The sequence below is a fragment of the Girardinichthys multiradiatus genome, chromosome 19, assembly GCF_021462225.1.
Source record: "Girardinichthys multiradiatus isolate DD_20200921_A chromosome 19, DD_fGirMul_XY1, whole genome shotgun sequence".
Classification (NCBI taxonomy): domain Eukaryota; kingdom Metazoa; phylum Chordata; class Actinopteri; order Cyprinodontiformes; family Goodeidae; genus Girardinichthys; species Girardinichthys multiradiatus.
In genome coordinates this window covers 19,240,192-19,267,386 of record NC_061811.1, presented here as the reverse complement: position 1 = coordinate 19,267,386, position 27,195 = coordinate 19,240,192, and the positions used below count along the sequence as shown (strand labels likewise).

The following is a 27,195-nucleotide window of genomic DNA, read 5'->3' as shown; positions in this document are numbered from 1 at the left end:
TTGCTGTAAAGATAAAATAACCTAAGACTCCAAATAAAACAAAAATGGAAGAGATGAAGGTGTTGGTACTGAACACGCTGGAGCACTATCCCTCTTTCTTTCTTTTCTTTCTCTTTCCACTGCTGCTAATTGAGAAGATGTACAGCAGGGAACAGATGAGGTGTTGATGGTGAACAGGGAGAATCACAAAGAAGGAGGAGGGCCCCCACAGGGAGCCCGCCAGACGGACGGTAACGCACACACACATTCACACAGTCATTCCCCACCTATCTCAAAGCAGCTTAAATCAAAACAAAAGCCTGTCCCTCAGGACAAACGCAAGCTCCGGCTGAGCTCAAGACAGGCGTTATGTAAAAGGCAGTTATAACGTGCACACACGGACTTTACTTTCAACCAGCAGGGGTTCTTCCTCTGCTCTTCATCATACCACACACCTCTGCTTTCCACTCCCTCTGTAGTGTGCATAATAAGCATGGAAACAGAGAGTGGCTTGTAAGGGGACAGCGCAAACAACTCTCAAAATGGCCATTAACAGGAAGTCCTAATGAGAAACAATGGGACATTCGTGCTATATTTTCATTAACTACTGCAGCCCTGCTGTCTTTTGTTTCATGAAAAATGCATCAAAGGCTGGTTTGTATTTGATTACTGCCTCTGGAGCACCCCAAAAGCATTTTCATGAAGAAAAAAATGCAATGAAACAAACTTATAGTGGATTTGGTTACTGGTATGTGGTACCTTGTGAATATAAAATATAAATAACTTAAGATAAAAAGAGTGTCTCTAGTGGTAAAACACACCTAGTTTCTAAACTGTATTTGACAAAATCTATTGCAGCTCATATAACTTCTGGCAAAATAAATCCCATTCCTGTCAAACTTTAAAAGAACTAGTGCAAAGTTCAGCTCACAAAGATTAAAGATGTATTTATTCTTGTTTATAGTTGACTATTTAAAATTCACAACTCCGTTTACACTCTCAAAGTTTAGGAGCATTAATATTTCATGAGATAAAGTCTTTAAAAGTTGGGAATATCATGTGTGATTAGCATATTATTCTTTAAATTCTTTCCTACCAGCTTCACATGTTGGATTGCTCCCCTCTTGTTCCTGCTCACATTTACTGTGTTATAATATTCTGAGGTTTTTGTGATAAGAAAGCAAAAAAGTCACAGTTTCATTCAAAATGTAAAAAAAAAAAAAGCCCCATTAAGACTTAATTTTTCAAAGATATGTGATGTTGATTTTCTTCACTGATTGGTTTAAGCATCACCCAACACATATACATATACCAAAGTTTTAGGTTTAAGTCAGGATTTCTAAACTGATATTAGGACTGCTAATATTTTTGGCTCGTATCATTCGTTCAGTCAAGTTTCAATAAAATGCCAAAGAAATGCTGGAGTGACAGGAGTTTTCTCTGGCTGTATGAAGCTTGGAGTAATGCTGGATCCTGTTGCTGTGCATTGCCGGTCAGCCTTCTGAAAGCTCCAAACTTTTGGGTCAGGTGGAGGAGTGATTATTTTAGTAACTTACAATTTGATTGCAACAGCTGCAGCAAAGTGTTTTTTTTTTTGCCATGTAGTGAGCTGTATTAGTGAAATAACCAGTTAGCAGTTTAGCCTTATTTCTTTCTTTAATCTGTTACAATAATCACACACCTATGGACATGTCCTTTCAAAGCTTGGATGTTTTCAAGTATGGCTACTTGTTCAGATGTTAGTGGCTAGGCTTTTAAACAGACAAAGCTTCAGCTGCTCTATGTTAAAGATGGATTAATCCTGCAATCAGATGATAATTTTCTAACAGATCAGGAATCATGAAGAATCTGGTTAAAATCTCTAGCTCTTTAGTTCCCACCAAAAGTTACAAAGGTGTGCTCTTTTTACTAAAACTCAGGGAGGATGAAAATTATGTTGTTTAAGTTGTAAACGCTGATGTTTCCACTTGTTTTATATCTATATTTACTCTGCAAATACTGTTTGTTTATACATAAAAATATCGATCCGGTTTTCGTGCAACTTATCACTTGCTCTATGAATAAAGTGGATCTAAAATCATAAAAGAGTTAGCATTGGAAAGTCTTCTACAATAAAAGAACCAAATGGTTCAGTCAAGGGTCACACCACAGTAAAACAAGCTAAAATAGAGCTGACTGGATATCTCCTACATGTGCTATTTATCCCCTGGTAGCATCTAGTCCAAGCCAAATGCACACATTAACCATCACTTTTTCTGTCCAAGTTTTAAAGAAGTGAAGATGTAAATTTTATCAGTAACAGAAATTATGTTCTCGTACTCATACTTGTCGTCTTCCGCTTATCCGGGACCGAGTCGCAGGGGCAGCAGAGACACCCAGACGTCCCTCTCCCCAGACACCTCCTCCAGCTCCTCCAGGGGGAGCCCAAGGCGTTCCCATGCCAGCCGAGAGACATAGTCCCTCCAGCGTGTTCTGGGCCGTCCCCTGGGCCTCCTCCCAATGGGACGTGCCTGGAACACCTCCCGAGGAAGGCGTCCAGGAGGCATCCAGTATAGATGCCCGAGACACCTCAGCTGGCTCTTCTTGATGTGGAGGAGCAGCGGCTCTACCCTGAGCCCCTCCCGGATGGCCGAGCTCCTCACCCTATCTCTAAGGGAGTGCCCAGCCACCCTACAGAGGAAGCTCATTTCAGCCGCTTCTATCCGGGATCTCGTTCTTTCAGTCATGACCCACAGTTCATGGCCATAGGTGAGGGTAGGAACGTAGACCAACCGGTAAATTGAGAGCTTTGCTTTTCGGCTGAGCTCTTTCTTCACCACAACGGACCGGCACAGCGCCCCCATTACTGCAGCAGCTGCACCGATCCGTCTATCGATCTCCCACTCCATTCTTCCCTCACTCGTGAACAAGACCCCAAGTTACTTAAACTTCTCCACTTGAGGCAGGAACTCCCCTCCAACCTGAAGAGGACAAGCCACCCTTTTCCGGTCAAGAATCATGGCCTCTGACTTGGAGGAGCTGATCTTAATCCCAGCCGCTTCACACTCGGCTGCGCACCGCCGCAGCTCATGCTGTAGGTCTTGGCTAGATGGGGCCAGCAGGACCAGGTCATCTGCAAAAAGAAGAGACGAAATCCATTGATCCCCAAAACAAGACTCCCTCCGGCTCTTGGCTGCGCCTAGAAATCCTGTCCATAAAATTTATGAACAGGACCGGTGACAAAGGGGAGCCCTGCCAGAGTCCAACATGCACCGGGAACAAGTCCGACTTAATGCCGGCAATGCGGACCAAACTCCTGCTCCGCTTGTACAGGGACCGGATGGCCCCTAATAAAGGGCCCCCGATTCCATACTCCTGGAGCACCCCCCACAGGGCATCACGAGGGACATAGTCGAATGCTTTCTCCAGGTCCACAAAACACATGTGGACCGGTTCCACCTGAAGCCAAGGTTCAACTATCGGCCGGAGTCTCCTCTCCAATACCCTGGCGTAGGCCTTACCAGGGAGGCTGAGGAGTGTGATCCCCCTGTAGTTGGAACACAACCCCCTGTCACCCTTCTTATGTAGGGGGACCACCACCCCAGTCTGCCAGTCCAGCGTCACTGTCCCCGACCGCCACGCAATGTTGAAGAGCCGTGTCAACCATGACAGCCCCACAACATCCAGGGATTTGAGGTACTCAGGGCGGATCTCATCCACCCCCGAAGCCCTGCCACCGCGGAGCTTTTTAACCACCTCAGTGACTTCAGCCTGGGTGATGAAAGAGTCCAACCCCGAGTCCCCAGCCTCTGTTTCCACCAGGGAATGCGTGATGGCAGGATTGAGGAGATCCTCGAAGTACTCCTTCCACCGCCCGATAATGTCCCCAGTCGAGGTCAGCAGCCTCCCACCCCCACTATAAACGTTGTGGGTGAAACACTGCTTCTCCCTCCTGAGGTGCCGGATGGTTTGCCAACCGGTGATCCTTCTCCATGGCCTCACCGAACTCCTCCCAGGCCCGAGTTTTTGCCACTGCCACAGCCCCGGCCACGGGCTGCGTTTCTGTTCTACAGCCTAATTGCAAGGCACACATACAGCAGACAACATGGTCCTGCTGTTGTCTAACAGAAATAACACTTCTGTTTAAAGTAGTCAAGGAATATTCAAGACGTATCAGCTGCTGAGCCTCAACAAAGTGAGCTAACTACATCTTTATAAGTAAAAACAGCTTCTGCCAGTTCAAAGTTCACAGATAATATGAACGCAGCACTTCTTCCAGCTCATAAAATAGAAGAACCCACATGAGCACACACATCGCTGGCCTCTCGGTCTTTATAATCAGAGTTTAAGTGATGGGTCTGTCCTCTGATGAAGGTCTTCATGTGGAGACTGATGACAAATCACAGCTCTCTGACGTTTCATCAGGACACAGCCTACATTCCCTTTTTCGTGCGTGTGGACCAGAAAAAATGGGGGAGGTGAGAGGAGAAGAAAAGAAAGAGTGATAGAAAGACAAAAATAAAAAGTAAAATGTGTTTAAACCAGACAGTGTACACAAGTATCATTGCAATGTGTGCCCTGTATTGCTGGTGCTTACAGGATTTGGGCTGTTCAGCTTCTTTCTAGTCTGCAGGTTTAAGCACTAAGGACAGCGACAGACAGGATACATTTACATTGACTGTAATGGGAGCACACACACGCAAACACACACATTGGCATGAGTATTCTTCACATTTGTTAGAAAGGACTGCAGGGACTCTCCTCAGACCCAGAATCCCACATGTGTGCATATAATATATATATATGTGTAATTTTCTCATAGTCTGTTGCTCTGAGAAAACAGATCATGCCAGGTCTTTACCGAATTTCTTTGTCTAAAACTCTAAGTATCTGCTCTGACACACACCCAGCAATTAGTCCTAGTGTATGAAAATGTACAACACTGCAGCATGCATGATTAAGACACAAAATAAATGCAAAGCTTATATACTGAAAAAGATATGGTGCATGAAGACAAGGGAGCGCACACATATAGGCACATATTACAAGAGAGAAGCATGCTTTATTCATGCGATGTGTGCACACACAGCAAACGTCTTCTCTGAGGCTTTGAGACTGACTGGGGCTGCCTGACCTACATTCGAGAAGATGAAATCTCTCTTTCTGCTGCTCTCCATCCTGTGTTCTTCTCAGACGCACTTTCATGAAGAAGCAGCTGTGATTTCTCATGCCCGAAATGTACTCTCAGACTGGGGACGGTCAGAGCAACAGCAATGTGTGTTTGATGGATTTCAGAGGGAGGTGACGGCAGACTCTCTACTGCATATCAGAGATCCCTTCATCTATCCTCTGCTCTTTATCCATGTACATAAATTATTTACATCCCCACGAGGTCACCAAATTCAGCTTAGAAGAGGGGACAGAGAATAAATGTCACATTTCAAATCAAATTTATGGTCAGAGGGGGGCAAAATTAGCAATAAAACAGAATGGAATGTTTGACGCCACATTGCAAGATTTTCCTAATCTTACTTCAGAACATCCTCTTAGATGTAACTCACACAGAAATGTGGCTACAGGAAGAGTGGCTAAAACAATCGTTTTATTCTTAATTTGAGAATTTCCAAATATAAAAGTGGAGTAACCAATCTTAACTTCTCATCTGACTTAGATCTATATACACATCTGCAGTGCCTTACAGATGTATCAATACTGATTTAGCCTCCTAATATTTTGTGATGTTGCAACCACAAACTCTAGTGTAATTTATGGGGCTTTTATGGGATATGCCAACAGAAAGAAGTGCACAAGTATAGAGAAGTCCACATGGTTTTCACTCTTTTTAAATAAAAATCTAAAAGGGGTTTTGTGAATTTATATTCTGTCCCTTTACTCAGATACCCTCTAAGTAAATGCAGTTCAACCAATTTTCTTTAGAAGTCACCCAATTAGTACAACAATGAGTAGTTTAAATACAGCTGTTCTGTAAAGGCCTCAAAGCTTTTTCAAAGATCATGAGTGAACAACCTTCATGAAGACCAAGGAACACAACTGCTTCAAACATCCCACGCAGAACTGTTCAATCGATCATCTGAAAATGGAAAGAGCAAGACATGACAGCAAACCTACAAAGAGACATAAACTGACAAGCAGAGAATCAGAGAAGCAGCCAAGATACTTATGGGAATTCTGAAGGAGCTGCAAACGCACCTCTCAGGTAGGACAGACTGCCAATAGGGCAAGTAATTGCCACTGTAAAGTGGCAAGAAGGAAGCTATTGTTGAGGGTGCTGTTCAGATGAGGGCAAAATATACACACTATATGTGGCAAAAAATTAACACTGGACATACACCTTAAACTACTAGTGAAACATAGCCCTGGCAGCATAATGCTCTGGGTGGGCTCAATACAAATGCATATCACACTTTTCAGATTTTCATGTGTCGAACATTTTAACAGCCATGCATCGCTTTGTGTTGGTCACAGAAATCCAACAAAAATTCACAGAAATGTATGGTTTTAACATAAAAGCATGGGCTACTTTTGCAAGTCACTGTACAAAAGAAACTGATATTCTTCCAGATCAGTGTAAAATCATTTTTGCATTTATATTACAGTATAATAATGCTCATAATTTGCTGTCGATTTGCTGTCTATTTGACAGCACATAGCTTGTATGCTTTGTTTTTATTTACAAGCTTAAATGTGACGAGGATGTCTGCGTGAAACAGAATAAATCGCAATAATTAACTTCACTGTGGACACCACAATGTGCTTTTTATTCTAAAGGTAAACAAATTAAGCTTAAGACTTATTATTATATGACAAACACATGTTGGGAAAGCATTTCACCTGTAAAAAACAAACAGAAAAATATGTTGAAACTGACAGTTGAAATCTGAATTAATGCTAATCTGGTTCTACCATCTCTTTACCATCTCTTCCTGCTTACACAGGTCAAAGGAACATAAAGGACTCCTAAGAGCTGACATTGCTGGCCGAACATGTACATTGCCTTACAAAAGTATTCATAGCCATTGAACTTTTTTCCTATTCTTTGGACATCTACGCAAAATAGCTTGAGCTATGTCAGTTTGGATGAAGAACATCTGAAAATGATCATTTTAAAGTATTTCAGCTGAGTCTTAATTGGATTTTGCTCTGGACTTTGACTGGGCCATTATGGCCATTTTGGTCCTGGTGTCATGTTTTAGTTTTTTTCTATTTCTGTTCTTAGTTTTAGTCTCCAGTAGTAATTTTCAGCATGAATCTGTTTTTGTAGATAAGATTTGCACGTCCATCTTGACCAGGACTCCCCAGAGAAAGAGGTGTTGTTTCTCAGTGGGACATTTCCAGTTAAAATGAACACAAATAAATGCACAGGATTTTAGGGCAACATTGATGGCTATAAGGGCAACATTGATGGCTATAAGCTCGGTAAGTGAGTAGTCAGCTTTAGCTGTGAGGGGGACCAACATAAGCCTTTTTTTCTCCAAAAGAGCATATGCTGTGAAAAATAATCAAAGTAAAAAGTCGGCAAATATAGAAAGTTCTCCATTTATCTTTTGGGATTATTTTTCCCCACCTTTAAGACAAACTTTGTTTATGATAAGTTATTTTAAAAGAAGGAAATGGAAGACCAATTGATAGTAAGCTGTATTAATTTTATGAAACTGGCATCAATAAGCAGGTAGACTACAAGCATATAGACATGTTTTCATTGTGCAGTTGTAGAAACCTGCTTTATCCTTTTTTTTTGCTTGGGTTTAATTACTCATTTTTGAGCACTGTGCAATTATGTTTTCTGTTTTGCTTAATTTTGGTGCAGCTGCCTTTTCATGCACAAGGATGGGTGCGAACATGCAGCTGTGGAGCAGTTAAATGTCTTAACAACTGATTTGAGGAGAAACCATAAATATTCCTAATGTGCATAACTTGGAGAAAAGAACAGAAATGAATGCACGCTTGTGTGCAAATATTTTTGCAGAACATGAGATCATCTTGAAAAGAATATCAGCTGACTCTTTTGATCCATAACCCTTTTTACCTTGTTATGTAGTGGGATTAGTTTCTCTTTGTTCAGCTGCAGAACGCTCAGAGGCACTGTCTTGATTCATATTCACATTAGAATGTGTTTGTTGTTATTTTAGGAGTTGAGACAGCTCAGAAGGAAGCTCCCTGTGCCCAATCTGCTCACAGTTTATTTATTCAGAGGGTTCTCAATGTAAAAAAAACGGGCTGATCCACTATATCTCTAAACTAAACCGCCAAAACCCTCCAAATCCCAGTGAGGCATCACACTGACCACACTGTCAAAACTGTAATGCAGCAGAAACAAGCCGAGGAAATCCCATGACCCTAATTCAAGACAACTTTAATATTACAGAAGGCTTTTTTTTTTTTACCCTTAAAAACTTGGCTAGTAGATTGAAACCATAGAGTAAGGACTGAAATCCATTTTTTTCTCTGAACACTTGTTTGTAATAAATACACCTGAATCTTGTAATCAATCAATTATTTATTTATTGTTACAGTTTTTAGCTATGTTTAAGGCCAGGGCTACAATCAGACATTTAGTTCTCTCTTTTGTTTGGATGTGATTAATAAAAAAGTTTAATATAAGACTGGCATGTGAGGCTGCCGTGATTAGTAGTTATAATCAATAACACTGACAATAATAATTCATCAAAATCAACAGTTTTGGTCAACAAAATTTTTATGAATCAATCTTTTTTTAACTCTGCAGCTGTGTGTGTTCATCGGTTATTAGTTGGCTCTGTCTGAGCTTCAGTTTTACAGTAGTCAGGTAGATAAAGTACGATTCTCTATAAAATGCGCTAATAGTTTATCTATGTTTTCAAGGAGATATAAACTATGGGAGGGCTTCTAGTTAGGTGACCTTAAAGGGGGGATTTAGGCACTCTCAAATATTTTTTTGTGACTTGCAGCAGCAGAAGCACGATGCATAATGAACAGCTGAAGAGACGACAGCCAGATGCTAAGTTAGGCACATTATCTGTCTGCTACATGTTCTTGTGAACAAATGTTGGAGGAAACTGTTAGACCCCTGTTACATTGATTGCCTCTTTGTTAATGTGCAAGTTTTGTGTGGGTAACCAAATTAGTTTCTGACCCCATTTGAATCCCATTTAATTGTGCAGATATTAATATCTGAATTAATCAAATTTAAACCTGACAAACACTAAGAATACATGCTGCTAATAAATACAGTTCATTTCTCAGTGATGATTTTTTATTGTCTTAAAACAGATTAATAAGATGATACCCATATGTTAAGATAGCTTCTATATGTGTGAGACAGTTTGCCTTTTTTGCTCCACATAGAGAATAGCAGAGTTTAAGATTTCAGCTCACAAAAAGGCCTTATTTTTTCATTTTCTAAAGACATTGATCAGTTGAGAGATGCTGCTGCAGCGCAGGTCAGGTTGCTAGACCAGATTTGCGATAATGAAACTGAATATACCACCCTTGAACAGTAATACAGCCCCTTGCTCCTAGTTGCAGATTGCTACATCTTCTCACCACGGATCTATTAAGTCTGCACAAAATACACTCTCTTGCTTTAAGATTGTTGTTCTCAAATCCTTATGTTAGTCTGTTGCTTCCTTCTCATATCTGGTCTATATCCTAGTTGTGCTTTACGACATTGTGCTGTGACTTTTTGATGTATGTTTCTGGAATGCCTATCTTTGCAGCGCCCTTGGTGGATTTCCTGATGTAATAAAGTATTTTTAGTTTGTCACTTGTCTGCCCTGCCTGGTTCAGACCTGCGTTTGGGTCCTGGAACCATTCATCACATCTTTACATGACATGTGAACTAGATCTCCTTCAGAATAGGTGGTAGTGGAGCCATGTTAAAAGAGAGCCTTGCTCTTTGAAAGCAAAAATGATCATGTTTTGGTTGTCATCTATTCACTAAGAATAATTAATTGATAATTTCTCTTTAAATTGTTAATAAAATCGGTTCATTAATCATAGACCTAAATGTTTAAAAAAATAATTGTAATGCCTATTTCTGCTACTTGACTCTATTTCATATCATTTGTTTATCAAATGCTCTTCTAGTGAACTTACTGAAGCCATGTATGGAGATGGAGAACACCCACCTACAGAGAGTCAACCACATAAAGTGTCCTATGATAAAGCACATATCATATATTAACTGGATCTGGAATACCTAAAAATACTTAAATGAATAGTTTTTAATTTTAACCCTATTTCATTAGATATCTTCAGACAGAGCTCAGATGTCTGAGGTGCTCCAGCTTTAAGGGTTCGAGAAGCTATCAGGTAGTGAATTGGACTGGCTCTTTATGACTTTCCCTGCTCCTATCAAGGAGGAAGAGCGATCCAAGGTAAAAGCAGTTTCTGACACACTTTTCTACTCACGGACATGAGAGATGGAACTGACCATGAGCTTGACCCACCGAGCTTTGCTGTGCTTGTAAATGCAAACAGATACACATGCAAGCTAGCAGTCTCCAAGAGTCTATAAAGAAATATATAAAATGCACCTAGGAGTACTTGCGGCACATTCATTATTAGCTCTCCCTTCCCGATAAGAAACAAATGCACGCACACACAAAGCAAAAAAATAAAAATAAAACTGCACTCCCACTCTTCATTCTCAAGGGAGGCGTCTGCTCTGTGAATGCAGAGTGGGGGAAATAACATCGGGCAAACAGCCGCCGCAATTACCCACAGTGGGGTAATCACTACCACACTGCACTATGCTTCTGCTGCCTTGGAGAGAGAGTGAAATACTCAGGTGAGGAAGAAGCCAGACAGCAATCAGCCCAGCAGGAAGATGAGGAGAGAGACAGAGGGAAGAGACAGAACAGAGCAAAGGGCCATTCCTTTAATTTCCAAGGGAGAGCCAGGGCCTTAATTACTTGATGAGTCTTCTTCTCTTGCTTTCTCTCTCAGCTCAGTGCTTGTAAAAAGGTGTGTGTCTGGGAGAAAAAGAGAGGCTTGTGTACATGTGGCCCATTATGAGAGTGGGAAGACTCCAATCACCTCTTAGCACTGATAGCAAGTGAAGAGAACAACATTGCAGAGAGAACGTAGGGGGTGGGGGAACAGAGTGGTAGAGAGGGGTGATTTACGCCTTTAGAAGTGTTAACACCATCTCTCATCCCCAGCAGCTATAGAACACCAAGGTCGAGGAGTGACACAGCCGAGACAGGAAAACAAAGAGCCCAGTGCCGCCTCTGCCTATAGAAAAAAATAACACACCGTTCATGTCCGCTGTTACATTGGATACATTTAAGAGCTCAATATGCAACACAAGCAAAGATTATTAGTCATGACATATATGCCATTACACAAAGAAGTATAGTATAGGTGCATTTCAATAAATTAGAAGTTCGTTGAAAAGCGAAAAGGATTTTTAACACAGAAATGTGGGCCTTCTGAAAAGGATGTCCATGTACTGTACTGAATATGCTCTCAAGATTTGGTTGGGGCTTCGTTTACGTGACTTACTCCATCAATGCAGTGTGGCATATAGGGGATTAGCATCTGGCTCTGCTGATGTTTTATTGAAGCCCAGGTTGCTTTAATAGCGACTTTCAGCTGCATTGTTGACTCTGGTGTCTCTCATCTTCCTCTTGACAACACTCCATAGATTCTCTGTGGGGTTTGGGTCAGTTTATTGCCCAATCTATCACAACGAGACCATAGTCATTAGAGCAGGTACTGTTTTTTTTTTTTTTTTTTGTTAATGTGAGCAGGTACCAAGTCCTGATGGCTTATAAAATCAGCATCTCCATCAAGCTTTTCAAAATAGGGACGTATGAAGTCCTCTGAAATTTCCTGCTGGGATGATTTTGGTCTGGATAAAACACAGTGGTCCGAGACAAGCAAATAGTATGGGTCTGCAAATCATCTCTGACTGTGGAAACCTCACACTGGACCTCAGGTAACATGGATTATGTGCCTCTTCAGTCTTGCATTCTCCACCACAGTACAGAATTGGTCATCCAAAGCAAAAAAAAAAATGAATCCCCCACCTTATAACTCTTGCCTTATTGCTCTTCCTTAGAAAGGTTTCTCTTCTATTTAGAGTTTCCTCTAAAATGTGTTGCTTTACCTTTACCTACTCACTTTCAGAGTAATCCGGGTGAACTTGTCAGTGGGCTTTTTGGCTATTTTACTACCAACTCGACAAATACCTGAACTGCTAAGTTTACAAGTGGCAATTGAAGTGGCAATTTGATTGTGTATTTTAAAAATAGTTCTAAACTGCAGACATCTTAGCAAAACTAATTTGACACAATGCTTCTCAGCAACTGACTGCTTTTATGGATTACAGCCTTATTGGTGCAGCTGACGGAAAACATTGAGAGTAGATCAAGTTGCAGGAATTGAGGGCAGAAGTCAACTCCGCTACAAATTTTTGAAAAATACCTTCATTGAGACCTTAAGCTGATGATAAGATTAGGACATCCCTTAGAGCATAATCAACTTGTCCAGCAAGTTGTTTCCAATTGTGAATATTTTTGCTCACTAAACCCAGTTAAACTATTGTTACCAACATGCTACTAAAACCTGATATGATTCTTAATTTTAGCAGCGAATAAAAAATAGCAAATAATTAGAAATGCACCAATTTGATTTAAAAGAAAACCAACAATCAGCCAGGAAACGTCTGATCAGTGTAGCTTTGCTAAATATATATAGTGATAATACACAAAATGCTAAATGTTAAAACTGTTATTGAATAAAGGAGGCAGGTTTCTTTCTGTCACTCCAAAACACCCATTTATATCACCCTAGCAATCACAGTGTTACTATATTGTTGTGCATGATAATACACTTCTCATCATCAGAGTTTTGTTTTTTGTTGCATTTAGCTAAGAGAATCATGCTTTCCTATAAATGCTCTTAAAGCTAAACCTAAATCAAGGGATTTCAATGGGCTGACAAAACGTTACTAACATAAAAGCTACATTTCAAGTAATATTTCACTTGTGGGAGTTAAAAGGATCAGTGGCCTATTTAAAGATCTTCATAACAACCTGTAATCAAGATGTGCAGCTGGTGTCATATTTTACCGCTGAAAAAAGTACCCTTACATGGACAGTCTATATAAAGTATCACTGTTAACACTTTCTCCACTCCAGTTTTCTATTTTTTCTTTTCTTTGTTATCAGCCAGCATACATGCTGGCACTGAGCTCAAGTTCAGACCTGATGAAATGCTATAAAACGTTTGAGGAAAACTCTCTTCATTTGACCCCAAGATGGTTTTTTTATAGGATTCTTCTGTGAATTTTTATTAAATTGAAATTTTTCTTAGTGATTTCAGTGGCCTTAAGTTAAAAAGACAAAGATATAAACCTCAAGAAAAGATGTACTGTTCTCTTCACAATTAGGCAGGATCATCTTTCCAGGCATCATTTATTGCTTCTCTTGTACCCAGACATTTCAGAATAAGCAAATCTGAATGTATTTCTGAGAAATGATATTAGCTCCACAGCCCGATACCCCTGCACATGGCTGTTTGTCAGTGCAGGCTAAATCCTTATTTACAGAGTAGTACATGATCCCTCCTCAGGAGACAGACGGAGGGATCAATCCAGGGAAGTAGATCTACACAGGAAAATGGATGGCAAATCGTCTTTGTAGGTTAGCAGTCTTTTATCACATTGGATAGGAGTTTAACCCTGGGCAATGCAAAAAACTGATGCATTGTTTTCTGCTGCTAATGGAACAGTCTCTTTGACTGTTACTGTTTGTGGCGTTCTTCTAGGGTTTAGTCATTCTGGTATTCCCCTTTAAATATAAGAATGCAAATTAAGCATGCTTACAAGTCAGTCTGATACCCATTAGTGTGTATCTGCAAGCATGCATACAGAATAGGGCAGTTGCATATCACTTCCTTCTTCTTGGAAAAAATATAACCCCTTGTAGGTAAAAACAATACTGCAACCAGGACCATGATAAAACTGAAACAGAGTAGAAATGGTAATCAAAACTTCCACAGAATGAATTGTTTTGGTTTGAATTCTGCATTTATCATTGGCTTTTATTGCGTGATCTGTACATGCTTCTCAGAGCATTTCGGGGCTTTGAAATAGAGCGGAGCGCTTCCAATGTAAAACAGGACAGGAATAAATGGTGGCAAAGGGTGGAACTGAGCGGAGCGGAGGCAGACACTGCGTATATCTGGGATGAGGCTCTGCTTACATGACAACAATCTATTGAAAACAGGATTATTTTTCCATTTCTACATGACAATGTTTAAATTACAATCTCAGTTCACATGACAACAGTAGAAACATGAAAATGTTGTAACACCCCCGCCACGCCACTAGTTGGTGGTTTGCTCCAAATAACTCAACCACATGTGCAAACACTTCCTGCTTACAAAGGGGAAAATTAGCTCTTTGTTGCAGATCCGTCATTAGGTTTAAAAGAGTTAGCAGCACAAGTAAGTACTTTACAGCCTGCCATTGGTATTGTTGATATCTTCGTCTTCTGTGGGTTTTAAACTGGTCGGCAGATGTTATGTTGTGCGTGTACACATTCATTTCTACTGGTTTCAATCATACTGAGGTTGAGCCAGGGCTTTCCCATAAGAAAGATAACATTTTTCTCGTTTACACAACAACAGAGACTGGGATGTTTTTAAACCTTAATACTCTGGGACCTATTCTCAAATTGTGCCATTTCCAGAGAAAATGTGCACCGTTGTCATGTAAATGAACAGAAGAAGCAAAACTAAACTTTTCCATTTTCACCAGGAAACATCATATAAACATGGCCCAAGTATTTTAAAGTTTCAACTAGAATTGGTCAAATGTAGCCCAGACAAAAAATAACTTTAGCTTTGATAAGAAGCTTCAAAGCGTTTGAACTGTTAGCAGCTAATGTTTTGCCAGTTATTCTCACTTTGAATAAAAATAATTAGTATCTTGTCACTTGTCAACATTCCTTGTTTCTACCACATACGCAAAATGCTGCCAGATAAACCATTTAAAGTGCTGGTGCTTTTTTAGTGCTTTACTAAATGTTGTCAACTAGCCCGACTTACATACTTGATCTGTTGAGTAAGCCATTCCAACAGCGTCACTCAAGAACTATGTCCTTACTTCTTACTTCAAAATAAGGGTATCTAACATAGATACAAAAGGATGTAAAACTGAAAAGATTCTCTATAATATATGGAGCCCATAATAAAAACTTAGCCTTACTTCACTACACAAAGTCACATATTAAAGACAAACGGATAGTGCTAAGCTTGACAGACTTCACTTTTTGATGAGCAATACTGTGGCATTTTAATATCTCGAGATTATTAGATTATTAGGATTTTGTTTTCTCATCTTGATAAGGATTTTTGCTTCAAATATGTGAAAATATCCATAGTAATGTGGTTTCTCTATAACGTCCAACACCTGTCCTGATTTGATGACTGATTGCAAGTGTCGCTGTTTTCATCTGATTGCTCCCTATTCTCAATTAACTGACGAGCTCCATTGTTATTTTCTCTACGTTCTCTCATCCTGTCTGTCTTCCTAACCCACACTACACACACACATTTCTACCCTGTCTCCCTCTTGCCAACACACCCCCATCGCCAACCTCACCCCGTGCTTGACTGCAAGTGTGTACCCAGAATACCAATGATGCAGGCTGTAGATAGATAGGGCTGTCTGTCACATGGCCCTATATGTCCTGGGGCTTTACCCCAGGATGACAGCAGGCAGACACACACACACACACACACACACACACATATACACACTTAGACACACTGAGGTACCCCCAGGATGGCACGCTGTATCTCACTGAAGCATGGCAATGAGGCAAACACACACACACACACACACACACACGAGCACACATTCAGGCAAGCTAATGGGCATGCACACACTGAATCACCGCAGGGGACTGAGCCAGGCAGGGAGAGAGAGAGTGAGAGAGAGCACTGCCACTGTTCACACATGCTCACTCTTTTTCTTACTGTCCTGCAGGCAAGATAGAAAAACACTGAATATCTCCCCTACCTCCAGCTCCATCTATTTCAAACATGCATGAATGTCTTCCTGTGGGAAGGCACCCCACCAATGTTTCTCACACAAACACATTCGTCATTGACAAAGCTCTACACAGTCAATGGGTATCCTGTGGCACCAAAAATAGCAGCCTAATGGAAAAACGTTCTCTCTCTTTTCCCCTCAAACAAGGTCTATATTTCCAGTGTGGGAGTCAAAAAGCGCTGGACAACATGTTACGGAATTTGTTTCAACTTGAATGAATCACACGGTAATTCAGAAAAGCTCAGAGAAAGCTGAGGAGCGTGCAGACGCAGGCACACATGCAGGAATACTGTGCCCTCTTGACTGCCTGAAGCCATGTCTGCAAGCTCCAGGCTGAAAACTTGCAGAGAATGTTGACAAGGATAGAATGGCTGCTTGTATTTGCAGTTTGTCCCTAATTTCATCACTTTTTCTATGATTCTGTGTAATTTTAGTCAGTTCAATTGATGTGTTTTGTAATTTTTAAATCTGAAAATAGTGGTGACCAATTAGACAAGTTCAGTAAGTAGGTTTGCCAAACTTGGCTTTTGTGTAAAATTTGTGGTGCTAACTATGAAAGCAAAAAAAAAAAAAAAAAGTTTAATAAAAAAAGCTAATTGTACCTAAAACTTTCTATTTTTCTCTTTGCTAAAGGGACACATTTGTAACACTTGTGAATTGCCGTCGAGGGCAGCTGTTTGGACACCCCTGGATTATAGGTTGACACTCTGTATTCTGAAGGCCGGTAAAAGACAATATTTCACATGTGTATTGTTTAAACATATGTGAAAGTGTCAATGCTGCTTTAAAAGTTAAAGGTTTAGTTTGAAATGTCCAAATGTAAACAAATGGTTTAGGAACCTAAATCCAACAAAACAGTCAATGTGAAATTAACAGATAAGATCCATATTTGGGTCCCCTAGCTGACTAGCAATTCTGGCAAATGCCAGGCCAAAGGAACCAATGTTACCAATAAATCTGTAAAAGAACATGCTAACAAAAAGAAATATAAGAGAAGAAGAAGAAGTTTTATTTAAAAAAAAACAAAAATGAAAAAAGAAACAAAAACACATATAAGCTGAAGTCATTCTGGAAATAAACTCTAACAGTTTATTTCCAGGTACAGACAAAATGAGAAGTAGCAAAAAACATGGAGATATAAAACTTAATTGAAAGATGCTGAGGAAAATCAACTAGTGAGAATGGACAAATATTTTTTACTTGACAAAAGTAAAGAGAGAGATTGGAAATAGAATAATAACATATATATGTTTAAAACACACCACAAAGAAATGTTTTTATATACTTGATATTTCATTTTACTGTTTATTATTGCAGAGATTTTGTCTTTATATTTTTTACATTTGCTTTAAATCCTGTTTTACTTCTTTTGCTATTCCAAACCATAGGGCCAGCAAAGGTGTGGGGAAAATCTTTGACCAAGCGTTGTGATCCATTTGATGTTGGAACATCCCACCTGAGTTGGAAGGTTTATTTGGCCCATTTGGCCATCTTTTACCTATGTGCTGCAGGGTATGTGTGTGTAGTAGGAGGCAGGTGGTTTGGGTTAAAATAGAAAATGAATCAATGCACTAAGCAGCAGAAAATATTCAACAGGAAAAAGGAGAATTTTAAGGGGGCTACTACAGTTATTTCTAATTAAAAAATAACATTAACAATGCCACTGCTAGACAAACTATTGATTTTAGACTCTGTGAAAACAATGTTAGTTAAATTTGAAAGACCCTAATGTAGGTATTTAAAGAAATGAAGGACAGGGTTTGCATAGAAATTAGAGTGGAATCCATCACTAAGATCCCAGCAGATATTACAGCAGCAAATAGCAATGTGAAGGTTTGCCTTTTTCTTCTGGAAAGAATTGTTTGGTCTTTAGTAATTTAATTTCACACACAACCTATTCTGTTTTTTTATGCTTGGCATTGAATGCTTATATTTTCTACACTTGTGATGTTTTTATTTTCTTATTTTTTCTTCATATACTTTTATCTCATTTCTTATCTTTGAATATTCGAAAATAAAAGAAAACCTGACCCAGCTCATCACCACACCTAATTTAACTTCTGAACCAGCAGTGTCCATCATAAATTATATGTTGTCTATTGTTTTTAGTTTTTTTTGCATGTTTCCATAAGAGAGAAAACATGTCCAAGGAATCAATAGATTAGGTGTTGTTACTGTTTCTCCTCTATTCATTGGAATGTAATTTAATGAACATGCTGTATAAAAACTGACATTCAATTGGCGGTATTCTAAAAACAAAACTTAGAAAAAAACTTAGAAGAGAGTGATCATTGAATCTCAGAGTAAATATGTGTCATCAAAACAGACAAATCCTTTCTCTAAAAGGTAAGATTTCCATATCAACAGGAAGAAGTGAAGCCTTTTCCAGTAACAGCTGGTGCTGGCTCTCTCTGGGCTCGGCCTATGAAACATTGGGGTCAGCCCCCATATAGCAGCATTTATCGAGACATTCCAGCTGTATTGCCTTGTTTCTCATTATTCCAAGAATAAAAACCTCCACCACTCTTCCTGAAACAAATACATCGAATCATTGTAACTGTGGCAAGAAATTTTGACTCTGAGATTCCGCCAGAGTTTTGTCGCACACTCATTTCAATAATTATTTAGTCGGCAGTTGCTGTGCCAAGCTCACTTGCCCACACTGAAATACAAGCTGAAAAACAATCATCTGCAAACACTAACTGTGTGTGTCTGTGCATTCAGGGAATGAGCGTTGGAATGGCAGCGTACATGCAGGTTTGTGTGTGTTCGGCATCTCCTGCAGCATCCCATTGTTATGCTCATACTTCTACAACACCTGTTCTGAAATATGTATCTGTGCATTTCTGGATTCTTGTTGAGAAACTTGTTATGTTGATATCGCACTGCGTGTCGCAGCTACATCAAGGTGACAGCTTGAGAAAAGGTGGGATGTTTTTTGTGCAAATGAGTGTAGGAATAAAGCTGAAAGATGGGAGGCACGGCCTGTACAGGTATGTGCTGAGCATCTGAGGTGCTGAGGTAGTTTCTGCATGGGCCTGTGGGAATTTGACAGTTTGCATCTGTTTGTGTAAATGTGTGTGTGTAGAGAGGGGATGCACTTGTGCATATGTGAGTGGGCTCAGGTGGGTTATGAACTCGGCAGATGGACATTTGGAGCAGCTTTGCACCCTGAAGCAAAACACACATGAGCACGACCACATTCACACTCCCACGCACGCCTGTAACATTAACCTTGTGTAATTCTAGCCAAGTGAAAGCCAGAGGAAAAAAAAACAAAAAACATCCTCAGCACCTCAAATCACATATCGACATACTTATCCGGTATTTCAACTGTCCAAACACAGGGTAAGTCGAAACCGCCATAATAATCTAACATTTCCTCTGTGTCCTGAAAAAACCTTCACAGCCTTTAGAGATGTTTCTTGGGAACATTAAAGCATTTTCAACTGGCCGGTCTGGAAATACAAGCATGAAATCGGTAACTGCAGTACTCAGCTCTGTTTAAGAGAGTTAATCAAACCTTTTCAACAATGTCAATTTGGTTTATTTTACTCTGCTTGTCTCTAAAATATTTCATTAATCCCAAAATAGAAACGGTTTGATTCATTTGGCTCTGACTGTTGCTTTTTATTGGCTAAGTACTGCTTATTCGTAATGCTGTTGGTTGGCAAAGCATACAATGCTGCAGAATCACATTATCAGTGTAATAAAAGTGAGTAAAATGGGTAGATGCAGGGTGTAAATTGGACTGGGGCTGTCCAGGGCTGAGCCCCAGCACAGTGCCAATTCCAACCTATACCTTCAGTTGTAGGGATGCACAAAGAACTGTGGCAGATGTTTTTCATCTTGATTGGCTGGTAGAAAACTTAACAATCTGATCTTTTTCTGATCAGTGAACACATCCTACATAAGCGCTACCAGATTCCATTGATAACAACACTCTTTAGTGGGGATGCTGTTACTGAGTAAAAATTGAGTCAATGTTAACTATATCAGGTTACAAAAGTATGTAAGATCAACCACATTTTATTCAGGCTGCAAGAGAGTGATATAGAGTGTGACCAGTAGCAGATAACAAAAAGGCTGGACTGAGAACATAAAGGTTGCTCTGTATTAACCTTTTGAGCTTTTCAACCTCAGCATTGAACATGCTGGATTTAGCAGTGCTGACAGCATTCTGAAAATCTCCGTTTTAAGGCAAGCATCTTCATTTTAGGGGATGCACATGGAAACCGCTAATTCACCAATGATTGCTGTACTAACTTTGCTAATCGCTAATTTTGGATGCTAAAGTCAGTTTAAAATGTATACTCCATGATAACTTTGTCTTTGTTTTGAAATATTAATAAAACCTTGTTTGATCATCACTACTCTCTCACACAGTTGAACGATGTCGCCTTGCCCTATCTTTTGTATAGCGTACTTCTGTACTGAAGTGAATTCAGAACCGACGAAAATCAGTATCTGAAAGTAAAGCTTTACAAATTGAATGGCTGAAATAGGCCACAACATTTTGATTGGTGCTTGTCACAGCTGGAGCATGGGCCTGATCCCAAAGAAAAACTCAAAAAAGTCACAGAAAAAAATACTTGAACTTTTATACACATGTATATACAAATGTTACTTTTAGAAATGTTACCAGTGTATAGTTCTTAGTGTTTAGACAGAAAAGCAATGAACAGTTGTCTGTAACACAGACAGTCAATTGATTTTACAAGACTGGTGTTACATTGCACAGCTATAGGCTCTGTCAGACTGTTGAAATACATGAGTAGATCTTTTTGGAGTCTTTATGGTGGTTATTTTTATGTTAAGCAACAGGAAAAAAAAGGAAACTTGTTTTCAGCAGCAATTCTTTCAGACTGTCCTTCAAAGAAGAAAAAAGGAGAATTTTTCTGAATTCCTTTACATAATCCAAGGTTAGATGCTTTTATTCGTGTATCCCATTGATGACATGACTGCATGCCACTATGACTCTTCTTTTGTTACATATTTGCCATCTCTCACCCCTCCATTCCACTGTTTGCTAAAAGTCTCTCCTTTTCCATGCTTGTCTGTCTATCCCAGCTGGGTGATGGGGAGATAGGGGGCTTCGGAGATGTAGATGGAGGCTGCTCTCTCCCTGAGGAGCCTCTTCTGCCAGCCCTGTGCCACAGATCAACAGTCAGCCAGCCAGCCGTGCACTGACCTCATCCCTCTCCCTCTCACTCCCACTATTTCTGTCTCCTCCTATCTCACTTGGCCTTTCTGCCAGAAGCTATTGCCGTCCCCATGTCTCCTTCCTACGCCAACTGCCTGCTTGCTACCAACAGTGCATGTCTTTCTGGCATCCTCTCCGCCTGCCTGTCTGCTGCTCTGTGTGCCCGTCTCTCCTCTCAGGCTCTCTGTTATTCTTCCAGTATTTCTGTCTATCCACGTCCCAGTCTCCCTGCCAGTCGCTTTCTCTGTCCAATATCCATCCACCGGAAAGTGGCCAGCCTGTCAGCCACTCTGCCAATGCCCGACTATCCGGCTGTCTATTTGTCATCTGTGAGCGTCTCTATTTGTTTGCCTGTGCGTCTATCTGCTGGTTTACCTGTCTGCCCATCCATCTGTTTATTAGCTTGTCTCACTGTTGAGAAGAAATTCAAAAAGGCAAACATGAACCTCTAACCCTATTCCAAAGAAGAAATAGAAGGTGCTATATATTATATTTGGAGCCATGACATCTGTTTTCAAAGATTTGCGTAATAGTTAACTACATAAAAAGGTAAAAGTACTGTTTGAAAGCCTAAAGATATCATATTCACAAAAAAATCGGAACATCTAAAATTTAATTTCTGTGTACACTTCAAATTGAAGCAATAAAAAGTGAAAAGCTTTGTCTGCAGCTGGGTGGGAACTACTGTGTGAGGATTTGGCTGACTGTGAGTGCCTTGGAAAGGTGAAGAAGCCCATGATAGTACGTTTTGCTAGTAGAAAAAATGTAAGAATGCTACATGCTTTACTGTCAGAGTGTCCAAAAGTCTTGAATAGTACCAGAAAAAGTCGGTAGAATTGTGGCTCATTGTTTTAATGAAAAATCGCCTCTAGAAAGGTCTGAATGCTTGCCAAATACAGAAACAAAGTCTCTTAGTTGCTCATTGTTAAGATAAGGATAAAAGAAGCATATTTGTTGTGATCCACAATTTAAGATGTTTTAACAAATACATGGAAGCCATATGTACTGTTTTAAAGGTAAAACCATGTCACATTTCGTTCCTTTCTAAATCAAAGCATTCAGTATTAGGCTTTAGGACAGCAAGAATACGACAAAACTAAAGGACAGTGTATTTAACGGATTTTACAGGTGGATCAAATGAAAGAGATCTTAAAAGGGTGCTAAAATGGTTTAGTTTTTAGTGTGATGAATTTTTCTGCTTAGTCCTCTCTGTCACATTTTTTTGCAGCAGAAAAATTTGTGAAATGCTGGAAGTAGGAAAAAGTAATACAAGAGGAATTAAGAAGACAAAGGAATGTCTTGAAAACCTTTCCACCTTTTCAAATCTGGGAACTGAGCGGTTGGCATTTATGGATTTAGTTAAATTCAGTTTAGTTAAAATGGGACTCACTCAAACCAGTTTAAGTCCTTGCTGGACGCTGCAGGAATAGTGGAAACTGGCACTAATAACAAAAGAAAAGTGTCAAACACAAGTCCATGCCCAATTTCACACCTGACATTTTACAATGAGGAGCAAGCTTCCTTGGCAAATGGCTTTATTGAGTTCATCTCATCCAGGGAGTGATGCATCACAGTTTCTGGGGGTTTCTTTCCTGGCACATAATAACGCCTCATTCACTGTCTTTCTAAACAGGATGCCCAAAGCTTTCCTATCTCCCAATGCTTAGTCATCAGGCCTACTTCCTGCTAATGTTCCTCCTGCCTTTTTCATAGCTCTTTGTGGCTTTAAGAAGATGTTAGCTGAATTAAAATGCAGACTGTCCAACTTCATTCATTCCATCCTATCCATCTCTGTCCCTCCATGTCCTCCCCTATTCTTGTCTCAACAGGAGAGCAGGAGAACACTTGACTGGCTCCTCTCAAGCAAGGACCGCAGTGCACACTTGCTCAGTAGTCAAGAACAACTCTAATAGAGGTAGAACAAAAGAAAAGGAGAGAGGAGCAGAAAGAGACAGGTGAAGAGAAAACAAGCTTGCTTTGTTGCAAGGAGCCTTTAATATGTATTTTAGGATAATAATAGGATGTAATTCCCTTTTTCCATGGTGCTGACTTCTGTTCAGAAACACCACCCACAAGTTAGTAAAGAAGTCTGTTTTATTTTAATGTTTTTAGAAGTAACCCAATCAATCTGTCAGAGATCAGATTTTTCTTCTTACTATATGCTTAACAACTAAGAACCCCTACCAATTTGAATCAATACATCAGCAGAATATACTTTGCTGTATTTTTGTTTCATAAAAAAATACAGATAAAGGTTGTGTGCTCTATTTGGTTTTTGCATACCAAAAGCAAGAGCTGTGTCTGCATTCTCTCCACAAAGTCAAAATGGTTCCCAGAACAGGGTTGACTCTGCTAGGGCTACCCCCTTCACAGTCTTTTGTGTGGTGTTCATGGACATGATATCAAAGTGTAGTCATTGAAAGGAAGGTGTTTAGTTTGGGAACCTTGTGGTCCACTGTTTGCCTTTTGCAGGTGATGTGGTTCTGTTAGCATCACTTTTACCTTCAGTGTGCACTGGAGCAGTTCTCAGCCAAATGTAAAGCACCTGAAATACCAGTCAGCTTCACCAAGTCAATTGCCATGGTTCTTAACCAGAAAAAGATCGATTGCTCTCTCCAGTTTTGGAGAGAGTCTCCACCTCAAATAGATGAGTCATTTGTTCAGTGAAGTTAAGATGGAGAATGAGACTGATAGACTGATTGGGGCCTTGTCTGAAGTAAGGTAAGTGATTCTTCTGTCTGTCATGATGAAAAAAAGAGCTGAGCCAAAATGCTCACGTTACCAGTCCCTCTAGTTCTGGACTTCACCTGTGGTCACTTCATATGAATCATGACAGAAAAAATTAGATTCTAATGACTAGCTACTGAAATGAGCTTCAGACACAGCCTCACAGACAGGGGGATTATTTTGGAGTTGAGCCAGAGGTTCTTGGCATTGAAAGGAGTCGGCTGAGGTGGTTCGGACATTTGATCAGGGTGCCTCCTTGACGTGCCCCTTTGGAGTTTTTCCAGGGCATGAACCAGAATGGCTATTAATCTTCAATGGACTAGGAAAAACCTGGGATATGCCAGAATGAGCTCAAGACTGTTACTGGGGAGATGAATGACAGAATTTGTATCTTGAACCAGTTACTCCAGTGACCCAAACTCCAATCAGCAGAAAACAATAGGGAGGTCGATGGAAAGGTTAGGGACATAACATAAAATGGGGATAATCTTTAACATCCTTCATTTTCCGTTGGGTTTGCAACTACTACCTCTATCAAACAACCCACAACAGATTGCATTTCTCTTTTATGTGTTATGCTGAATAGAAAGAAAAAGTCTGAATAGATTTTTTTTTGGTTGTTAAAAATTCCACCAATCTCTTGGAAAATATGGCTACATTTAATAATTTCACAGGAACATTTACCTGCATTAATTCTTAAAGAGCTAGTTTAATGTGATGCTGCAATATTGCATTCTCTTTGTAACCCGTCTTCTCTATATTATATTTCTATCTATATCAAATTGAATGTGACATCCTGTTTTAAAGAAAAGTAAAAAGAATGAAGTATAACGCATGCTTCTCGATTTCTTTCTTCTCCGTGACACCTTGGTGTTTGTGTTTACCATCACTCCCACAATAGGCGCAGAGCTCGCTGTGAGCACATTTAAATGCTTCTGCAGCTTCATAGTCAATCCCTGTTGTGGATTGGCCCAGTTACTGCAGCTTCTGGAAGTGAAAACTGAGGATGAGTTGGGGGAGTGGGGGGATGTTGGGTATATATCTTTCTATTTATAATGATAAACCCAGCCCATGATTTTGCTGTGCTTATAGATGTTATGTATGTCAGCCCTTGTTTCTTTCTCTCGTCTCCTCATCCTTCTTCCCTCCTGTTCCCGCCGTTTCAATCTCTCCCACCTGCTCATTCCCAGCTTTCCTCTTGTTCTCCTCCCTTTTCTTTCAATCTGGTGCCCAGATGCAGAGAAGGCAGCTGTGCTGTTCTTTAAAGTGTGCCCGCTTTAAACCATCTACCATTGGCACAAAAAAAAAAACACAACCCCCCACTATAGGCCTCCATCTTTCCTTCCTCTGAAATGAGATGAAAGACGGCGGCTGTGCTTTTAGGACGGAAAGGGTTAACCAGCGCCAGAGCTGCTCACTAATAACCACCAATTATCAAACTGTACAAGAAAATAAAAATAAAAAAATGGCCCTGTCTTTTTCAGCCAAGTCTTGTTAGCCCAGAGGTAAATAGCTAGCTAGTTTCTCAACAAGAGTAGACCAAATTAGGTCCCTACAGGTTTGTAATTCCACTGTTTGCTAGACATGATATAGAAACCTCCTGATCAAGCTAACAAGCTAAACGTGCTGGATGGCTGTTTGGTAGCTCATCACCAGACTGTCAGCTGAGAGAATGACGGTATAGACAGCTAGCTGGGGATCTCATTTGAGCCGGCTAATCAGACACTGCCAAGCTTTGTGCTTATGTGGAGCCCCCCTGAGACCAAAGCCTGTGAGATGAGGGAAGTGCAACATCTGATTCTGCCAGGGAAGATGCACCCAAACATGGGGGCTGAGGGAGAAGCAGGCAGGCTGTGGGAGTCGGGGCTGTAATTAGGTGCCCTGAGCCTGACGCCCACATGCTACGAACGAGACTGTCTCCCTCCTCTCTGCAAATAGGCGCCTGGACGCCTACACATATGCACACACACAAATATATACAGGTACATAATATTTTAAAACTATGTGTTATTGAACACATAATTGGACAGAGAATGTACAGCAGTGCTTACAAAGCAAAAAATCAACAATGTATTTTGTGATAATAAAATGATATACAATGCTTCTTATCAAACTAAAGTGTTTCTCCTTTCCTGTAACTGTTGCCCGATTTTCCATTGCAGGGACTTGCAGCCATTTCCTGGGATTTTCAAAGCCCTCCATTTCGACACTTTCCTAAATAAAGGTCCTGCTCTGGAAGTAGGACTTTTAGATTACCCCGGGGTTGATGAAGGATAGGGTTATGTGCTGAGCCACGATGATTGGTAGACCCTTTCTTGCAGTGTTCTTGCTTCCACTCATCCCCCATATTTAAGACCTGCGTGTTGTTATTTTCTACTTGATATGAGATTCATATTTAAGCATAATTGTTTGTGATTGAGAATGAACCAAAGGAAGAGGACATAAGATAAGTGGACGAGACAGGGCTCCTGAGTGTTTTTACTGATAAAGACATTCAGTGGAACTTTAAGTCGGCAACACGGATTGATGTACGTCAAAACTGCAGCGGGATGATCTGAGCTCAACACCGCAAAACATATATAGGATTAGCTAAAGCTTTCCCATGGCCTTTCAGAGCAGTAAAAACATAAAGCACATACATTAACTGGGATTGCTTTTAGCCGGTTAAAAAATAAATCCCAGGTATTTAAATCCCGGGACTTTCGGTGGAAAGGGGACTTTTGTCTGGTAATTTTAAGCTTTAATTATTAGCCCTGGATTTGATGGTGTGTCCTTTAAGCCTTGAGTCTTATTTTGAAGAACGAAATTATAGGTACTTCTTTAGTAGTTGCCCTGTTCTGTTGATGGAAGCAACTGATAAACATTGTTGGCTGACTGACAACTGACAACAAATCAGTTTTAAAAGCATGGAAAAATCTCCACTACTTCAAAGCAAATGCAACCTTAGCGATGCTTCCTATGAAGTTATGGGCGCTAAACAAGTATAGACTGCATTTTATTTTTATACAACGGGCAGCTTCTTACATCTTTTTCATCCTGACTTCAACATCTTGCAGAAAATATCAGTTGTAGTCATCTTCATTCAGTGACATGGTCCACACTGAAGAGTGATGTTGCCAACACAACCTGGTAGCATTTAAGTAGGATGCATTCTAGAGCCAAATAATTAAATTCTTGAAATTTCTGACCATCTAGTGTTCAGTCTGGGTCAATGATTCATGCCATCTGATTTCTCAGTGTA

General features: G+C 40.2%; 1 protein-coding gene across 6 annotated transcripts in view; it reads right to left on the bottom strand.

The window, feature by feature from the left end:
• Positions 1 to 27,195, bottom strand: part of myt1lb (myelin transcription factor 1-like, b) — a 152,605-nt gene that overhangs the window by 108,986 nt on the left and 16,424 nt on the right. The gene's annotated exons all lie outside the window — the stretch shown is intronic.